Source organism: Tupaia chinensis, unplaced genomic scaffold (genome assembly GCF_000334495.1).
Source record: "Tupaia chinensis unplaced genomic scaffold, TupChi_1.0 Scaffold000195_1, whole genome shotgun sequence".
In the NCBI taxonomy this organism is placed as follows: domain Eukaryota; kingdom Metazoa; phylum Chordata; class Mammalia; order Scandentia; family Tupaiidae; genus Tupaia; species Tupaia belangeri.
In genome coordinates, this window is record NW_006159670.1 from 1,026,078 (window position 1) to 1,034,405 (window position 8,328).

At 50.8% G+C, this 8,328-nt stretch overlaps 1 pseudogene; it reads left to right on the top strand.

Moving 5' to 3' along the window:
• Positions 1–240: 240 nt before the first annotated feature.
• The window catches only part of LOC102490433 (26S proteasome non-ATPase regulatory subunit 14 pseudogene), a 23,170-nt pseudogene continuing 15,082 nt past the window's right edge, over positions 241–8,328 (top strand).

Here is an 8,328-nt window from a genome sequence, read left to right on the forward strand (position 1 = left end):
AACCGCGGTCGACTACGTGGGAGTCCAGCGACATAGCCATTACGCTAACTGCTGGTTCCCCCACCCCCAATTATTTTTAAAGTTTTGTTTAATCTCTCCCAGAAGCATGAGAACCAGAGAGATAGCACCCCAACAGGGTCCCAATGCCACAGCCCACCCCTCCCAAGTCAGCCCTGAGTCACCAGCACTTGCGTGCTTGGCATACTCAGGGAGGCCTCTAGACACAGACCAGGAACGTCGATGCAGCTCAACCACCCCCGTCTACGCCAGGTAACGTTTGCTGAGCACCTGCTATCTGCTAGGCACGGAAGGCACACCAGGAACTAAGAATGAGTCCAAGCTTCATGGGTCTCAGAGTAGACACGCCCACACCAGCATGCAATTCCCAGTCACTGAGTGTGAAAGGAACCGTAGGAACAGCTGGCAGCATGGAGGTTAGGGGGCTGGACCTCAGGGGTGGTTCGAGTCCTGGCTCAAAGTGCATGTGTGCCTAAAATCCTGAAGGGAGAAAGGGAGGAGAGGGATGGCACCATCAGGGCTGCTTTCTCACCCTCCCTCTCGCTCGCTCTTGCTGTCTCTCCCCTGCGAGCATACATGCCCTCTAGCAAAGAAAGAGAAAACCTTTGCATCCTAATCTAACTACTTTCATCACCTCACACTGGCTGGCTTGAAAGTTTAGTACCTTGGGACCAGCAGTTGGCGTAATGGCTATGTCACTGGACTCCCATGTAGTCGACTGTGGTTCGCGTCCCAGACCCAGTGGCTTAAACTCACGCTGGGCACGTGTGCATGCGTGCCCAAGATCCCGAGAGGAGAATGGAGGAGAAGGGATTGCGGCGTGGCCATCCCCCCTGGGGGGTGATTTCTCGCTTTCTGTCTCTATGTCTCTCTCTGTCTGTCTGGCGAGCACACGCGCCCTGTAGCAAAAACCTCTCCAAAAAAAATAGGGGAGAAAGTTTAGTATCAACCTAATACTTAAATTTCTCATTACTAAAGAAAGAAGCTATTATTTATTATAAAAAGAATTCTCAATTTGACTGTTTTTATTGTTTGTTTGAATTTCCAGGGAGCACGTATGCTTACCAGAGAGAGAGGGGGATGGCGGGAGAAGCATCCCCCTACAAGGCGTGGTCACCCCACTGTCCTCTTTCCTCCACTTCCCCATGCCGTGAGGATCTGGGACGCACACACATGCACCTGGCATGTTTTTCAAGATGCCATGGCCGGGACTCAAATTGTGGTCCACTCTGTGGGAATTGGCTCCCTAACCATTAGGCTACAAGGCCAGCCCGGCTCTGTCTTCATCATCTGATGCTGTTCTTCCTTCCTAGTCTCCATCCACTCTGCTGATGGCGATCCTTCCTGACCCCATCAGCTTTTCTCGCCCCGCTTCCCCAGATCTGTGGCACTGAGGGGGAGGCTCTGCACGGTTGAATCACCATCGTTATGTAACAGCCCGTAAATACTGACAGCGGGGAGACGGGGTGTGAGTGTGTGTGTGTGTCCATGTGCGTCTCATCCCTCACCTTCCGGTCTCCCTGTTTCTCCAGTGGAATGCCAGACCCCGAGGAGTGGGAGACTGAGCATCAGGTGACAACGGGCACCTCTTGTCACTCCAGGGGGAGCACTTAAAACTATAAATAGATTGTCCTGGAAACTTTAGCACTTAAGGATTGTCACTGAGATTGGGAAGCCCCACCCTGTGAGTAATCCTGCGGAAAGGCAGGCGTGGCCCCCCACTGCAGCTCGGCAGAACCGCAGAGCTCTGAGGTTGGGCGCTGGTACCCATCAGTGGCTGGTTTGCATGCTCGGCAGGAGGTCCAAGCCTTACCTCGAGAAGAGTGAGACGTGAGACGGTCCCTCCCTCCCGAGCAAGCGTCCACTCAGCGTCCTTCTGACGTTCCCATCCCGCACCCCACATAGCCATGGCCAGGACTCCCTGGTTTTTGTTCTCTTGATCCTCTCTTCTTAGCAAAAACTCTTCTTAATTAGCTCCAAATTAGCAAAGAAACGGCTACTTCGTTATGAGGTGTAAAAGACTATTTAGTTTAGTGTGGTATGAGACCTCCTTCTCAGAGGTGTATGCATTTCTCAATTTCTATTTTTGTCACATGGCAGATGCACTTGCTGGAGAGAGAAAGTGAGAAATCAGTCTTCAGGGAGAATGAGCACACTGCAGTCCCTTCTTGTCCACTCTCTCAGGATCGGGGGTGTACATGTACCCAGCATGTTTTCTTTTCTTTTGAGAGGTTTTCGCTATAGGGCGCATGCGCTCGCCAGACAGACAGAGAGAGACAGAGACAGAAAGCGAGATATCACCCCGCAGGGGGGATGGCCACGCCACAATCCCTTCTCCTCCATTCTCCTCTTGGGCACCAGGTCCAGGACTCGTACTGTGGTCAACCATGTGGGAGTCCAGCGACATAGCCATTACGCCAACTGCTGGTTCCCCCCCCACACCCCCAGCATGTTTTCAAGCCACCAGGTCCAGGACTCGTACTGTGGTCAACCATGTGGGAGTCCAGCGACATAGCCATTACGCCAACTGCTGGTTCCCCCCCCACACCCCCAGCATGTTTTCAAGCCACCAGGTCCAGGACTCGTACTGTGGTCAACCATGTGGGAGTCCAGCGACATAGCCATTACGCCAACTGCTGGTTCCCCCCCCACACCCCCAGCATGTTTTCAAGCCACCAGGTCCAGGACTCGTACTGTGGTCAACCATGTGGGAGTCCAGCGACATAGCCATTACGCCAACTGCTGGTTCCCCCCCCACACCCCCAGCATGTTTTCAAGCCACCAGGTCCAGGACTCGTACTGTGGTCAACCATGTGGGAGTCCAGCGACATAGCCATTACGCCAACTGCTGGTTCCCCCCCCACACCCCCAGCATGTTTTCAAGCCACCAGGTCCAGGACTCGTACTGTGGTCAACCATGTGGGAGTCCAGCGACATAGCCATTACGCCAACTGCTGGTTCCCCCCCCACACCCCCAGCATGTTTTCAAGCCACCAGGTCCAGGACTCGTACTGTGGTCAACCATGTGGGAGTCCAGCGACATAGCCATTACGCCAACTGCTGGTTCCCCCCCCACACCCCCAGCATGTTTTCAAGCCACCAGGTCCAGGACTCGTACTGTGGTCAACCATGTGGGAGTCCAGCGACATAGCCATTACGCCAACTGCTGGTTCCCCCCCCACACCCCCAGCATGTTTTCAAGCCACCAGGTCCAGGACTCGTACTGTGGTCAACCATGTGGGAGTCCAGCGACATAGCCATTACGCCAACTGCTGGTTCCCCCCCCACACCCCCAGCATGTTTTCAAGCCACCAGGTCCAGGACTCGTACTGTGGTCAACCATGTGGGAGTCCAGCGACATAGCCATTACGCCAACTGCTGGTTCCCCCCCCACACCCCCAGCATGTTTTCAAGCCACCAGGTCCAGGACTCGTACTGTGGTCAACCATGTGGGAGTCCAGCGACATAGCCATTACGCCAACTGCTGGTTCCCCCCCCACACCCCCAGCATGTTTTCAAGCCACCAGGTCCAGGACTCGTACTGTGGTCAACCATGTGGGAGTCCAGCGACATAGCCATTACGCCAACTGCTGGTTCCCCCCCCACACCCCCAGCATGTTTTCAAGCCACCAGGTCCAGGACTCGTACTGTGGTCAACCATGTGGGAGTCCAGCGACATAGCCATTACGCCAACTGCTGGTTCCCCCCCCACACCCCCAGCATGTTTTCAAGCCACCAGGTCCAGGACTCGTACTGTGGTCAACCATGTGGGAGTCCAGCGACATAGCCATTACGCCAACTGCTGGTTCCCCCCCCACACCCCCAGCATGTTTTCAAGCCACCAGCACTGGTATCCGACTACTGTCAGCGAAGTGGGACCCAGCTCCCTAGGAATGGGGCTTAGCCACGGTGCTGCTGGAACATGCCCTAGCGCGCTTCTCTTTCAGTCTATAATTCCAAGTTTCAGGTCAGCAGGTGGCGTGGTGGCTAAGACAGCTGGATGCCACATGGCAGGCGTGGCTGTTCCAGATGCTCTCTCACTTCCCTCGCCCTCCCCCGCCCTCCCCCGGCACACACCCTATAACAAAAAACTACAAAAAGAAAAGAGAAGAAAAAAAGAAAGAAAAACATTTTTCGTGGCATTTAAAAGTTTACTTTATTGGGGGACTAGCAGATGGCATAATGGCTATGTCACTTGACTCCCATGTAGTCGACCGCGGTTCGAGTCCCGGATAAAGTGGCTTAAACTCATGCCAGGCGCGTGTGCGTGCGTGCCCAAGATCCTGAGAGGAGAATGGAGGAGAGGGATTGTGGTGTGGCTAAACTCCCGGGGGGGGGGGGGGTGTCTTGGTTTTCTTGCTGTTTGCCCCCCCGGGGGGGGGGGGGTGATTTCTCGCTTTCTGTCTCTTTGCCTCTCTCTTTCTGGTGAGCGCACATGCCCTATAGCAAAAACCTCTCAAAAATAATAATAATAACGTTTACTTTACTGGGCCAGCAGCTGGCCTGATGGTTAAGGCACTGGATTCCCACATGGTCGACTGTGGTTTGAGTTCTGGACCTGGTGGCTTGAAAATCATGCCAGGTGCATGTGCGTATATGTGCCTAAAATCCCAGGAGGAGGATGGAAGAGAGGATTGTGGCGTGGCCATCCTCCCAGAGAGTGATTTCTCACTCTGGCTCTCTCTCCAGCGAGCACTCATGCCCTATGGTGAAAATTTTTAAAAAGTTTACTTCATTATATACTTATTCATGTAACAAATATTTGTTAAATGCCAGTCAGACTGTTAAGCAAAATATAAACATTTTTATTGGCGTTAATAATTCAAAATGTTACATAGATAAGCATAAATTTTGCAAGACACATAATGGACACAGTTGAAGAACGCTGTGTAACCTGACAGGGCCTTAGTGGACTAGAGACTGACTCACAAGCAGAATTCTCCCCAAATGTATCTATAGTTTAACACACTCTTAATACTTGGGACCTGACAGAATGATTCCAAATTTCAGTAAGAATAAACGTGCAGGGCCTGTCCGTGGCCTAGGGGTTAAGGATCTGGATTTCATGAGGCCAACTATATAGTCAAGTCCTGGACCTGGTGGCCTGAGGAACACACCAGGGGGCAGCAGATGGCATATTGGTTATGTCGCTGGACTCCCACATGGTTGACCACAGTACGAGTCCTGGACCTGGTGGCTTGAAAATCACTCCGGCTCCTGTGTGTGTGTGTGTGTGTGTGTGTGTGTGTGTGTGTGCCTGCCCAAGATTCCAGGAGGAGAATGGAGAAGTGATTGTGGTGTGGCCACCCCCCCGGAGGGTGATTTGTCACGTTCCCTCTCACTGTCTCTGTCTCTTTCTCTCTGACAAGTACACACACCCTAAGGCAAAAACCTCTTTTTAAAAAAATAATCATTTATTTAATTTTATTTATCATTATTATTACTATTTTATAATTTGATCAGAGAGAGAGAGAGATGGAGAGTGAGGAAGCAAGTCACCAGGTCTGGGACTCACACTGTGGTCAGTCATGTGGGAGTCCAGCAGCATGTCAACTGCCGGCCCTAGCAAAAATCCCTGAATAAGAACGAACGAACGAAAGAGAAAGAAAGAAAGAAAGAAAGACACCAGGCCATGTGCTTGCATGCTCAAAATTTCAAAAGGAGAGAGAGAAATGGAGGAGAAAGGATTGAGGCGTGGCCATGCCCCAAGGGGAGCACTTCCTCACTTTCCCTCTTTCTTTCTGTCTCTTCCTGGTGTGTGCATACTGGGAAACTTTTGTTTTAATGCGAAAGTAACTAGTAACATTTCAAAAAAGTTAAGTATGAAGAGTGCTTGCCTTCCTCATAGAAGCTACAGTAAGTAAAACTACAGGCTTTGGTGCAGGGCTGGACAGATCAGAGAAATAAAAGAACACGTGCACAGACCATCACGCACATGACATTAGCATGTGATTATGGTTAGAATGTGTCCCTTCCAAAAGTCAGGTGTTGCCAATGTGGCAGTATTAAGAGGTGGGAGCTTTAAGAGGTGATTAGGTGAGGGCTCCTTCTTCGTGAAGGGGATTAGGAGCCCTTATACAGGGGAGCTAGTCCTACTTTTTCTTTTCCACTTCCTGCCACGTGAGGACACAGAGTTTCCCCCCACAAAGGGCACAACATTCACGCTGGGAGCTGAGACAGGACGCTCACTAGAAACGAACCTGAAGGCAACTTCGTCTTCAGCTTCCCAGTCTCTAGAACTAAGAGAAAATTAATTCTTTATAAATTACCCAGTCTTGGGACCAGCAGATGGTATAATGGTTATGTCACTGGACTCCCACGTAGTCAACCATGGTTTGAGTCCCAGACCTGGCAGCTTAAAACTCACACTGGATGCGTGTGCATGCATGCCCAAAATTCCAAGAGGAGACTGGAGGAGAAGGGATTGTGGTGAGCCATCCCCCTGGAGGAGGGAGGACGGTGATTTCTCGCTCTCTGTCTGGCAAGTGCACATGCCCTATAGCAAAAATCTCTCTCTAAAAACAGTACCCAGTCTCAGGCATTTTGTCATAGCAGCCCAAAGAACCAGGGCAGCAAAGTTTAAAAAGAGAGAAAGGAGGCAGACAGACAAGAACAAAGCAAAATGAGTAAAGATGAGAGGCCAGCAGGTGGCGTGGTGGTTAAGGCACTGGACACTCCCACATGGCCGACCGTGGTTCAAGTCCCAGACCTGGTGGCTTGATTTCTCACTTTCCTTCCCTCTGTGTGCCTGTCTTTCTCAGCTCAAATGAAAATAAATGAATGAATAAATAAAATTACATAAATAATTTTTTAAATGAGTAAAGATGAATCTAAAGTCAAAAACACAACTAGAATAATGCTTACACATATATTATTGAGTGAATAATTTTATGTATAAGCAATTACCTAAGAAAAGTGTAAAAATTCCAAGAAAAGTGGACAAAGCACATGAATAGGATAATTCACAAAATAAGAAAAAAGACTAGAAAACAAGCATGGAAACACATTCACGCTCATCTGTACTCAAAAACTGCTGATAAAAACCATGAGATACTGGTTTGGCTGCTGGGTGGGGAAAAGCGTGGAATGAGTAATACTCAGGGCTGCCGTGAGAGGGCAGAAAACACACGCAAGGATAGCCAGCACTGTTCTTTATTAAAATTTTAAAAATTTATTCATATATTTGTTTCCATTTGACCAGAGAGAGAAACACACACACACACACACACACACACACACACAGAAAGAGAGAAAGTAAGAAATCAAGGCACCAGGTCCAGAACTCAAACCATGGGCAGCCATGTGGCAGTGTCCAGCACCTTAACCACCACGCCACCTGCTGGTCCCCTCTATCAGCATTGTTGTTAATTGCAAAAGACTGAGAGCGCCTGAAAGCTCATGTCAGTAAGTTGCTTAACTGCTGGTTCAGGCAGGCAGGTAGAGTCAGGAACGATGCCCAGGCACCCCTAGGCCTGCGGTTGCTGCGCTGTGATGCTGGAGGCCGCGGGCCCACTGTGGCTTGGACCGTGGCGCGTCTGCAGATGTGCCGGGAAGCACACGGAGTGCCCAGGAGTCGAGGGAGCTGGAGGCAGCTCAGGGAGGAGCGTGCCGGGACCCGGGCAGAGGTGCTTTCTCTGCTCTTGCTCTTTCCCGTGGATGCACATGCACTCTGTAAAAAGACGCTGACAAGGGGCGGGGCCTGTGGCCTGGTGGTTAAGGGAGCTGGATCCCACGTGACTGAGCCAGGCCTGGCGGCTTGGAGACTGCACTGGGAGCCTGATGGATTGGAGAGAAAGGAGATGGGACTGCAGGTGGCCATGCCTGTTAGGGGGTCCTTTCTTTCTTCTTTTTAAAAAAGTATTATTTTATTTAACTTTATTATTTTCCAGTTTGATCAGAGAGAGACAGAGAAAGAGAGAGAGGGAAAGTGAGAAAGCAAGCCACCAGGCCTGGGACTTGAACTGTGGTCAGCGATGTGGGACTCCAGCGCCTCAACCTCCACACCACTGCCGGCCCCAGGAGTGCTTTCTACCCGCCCCCCCACCCCCCAGTCTCTCTGCTTCTCTCCAGTGTGTTGTGCACCTTCAGGTGAATTCCTTAAAATGACAACAAGTAATATCGATGTGAAAAGCTGTTCAGTATCTTCAATAATTCTGAAGTACACAGCCTTTTTTTTTTTTTTTTTTTGAGAGGTTTTTGCTATAGGGCGCGTGCGCTCGCCAGACAGACAGAGAGAGACAGAGAGATAGAAAGCAGGAAATCACCCCCCAGGGGGGATGGCCACGCCGCAATCCCTTCTCCTCCATTCTC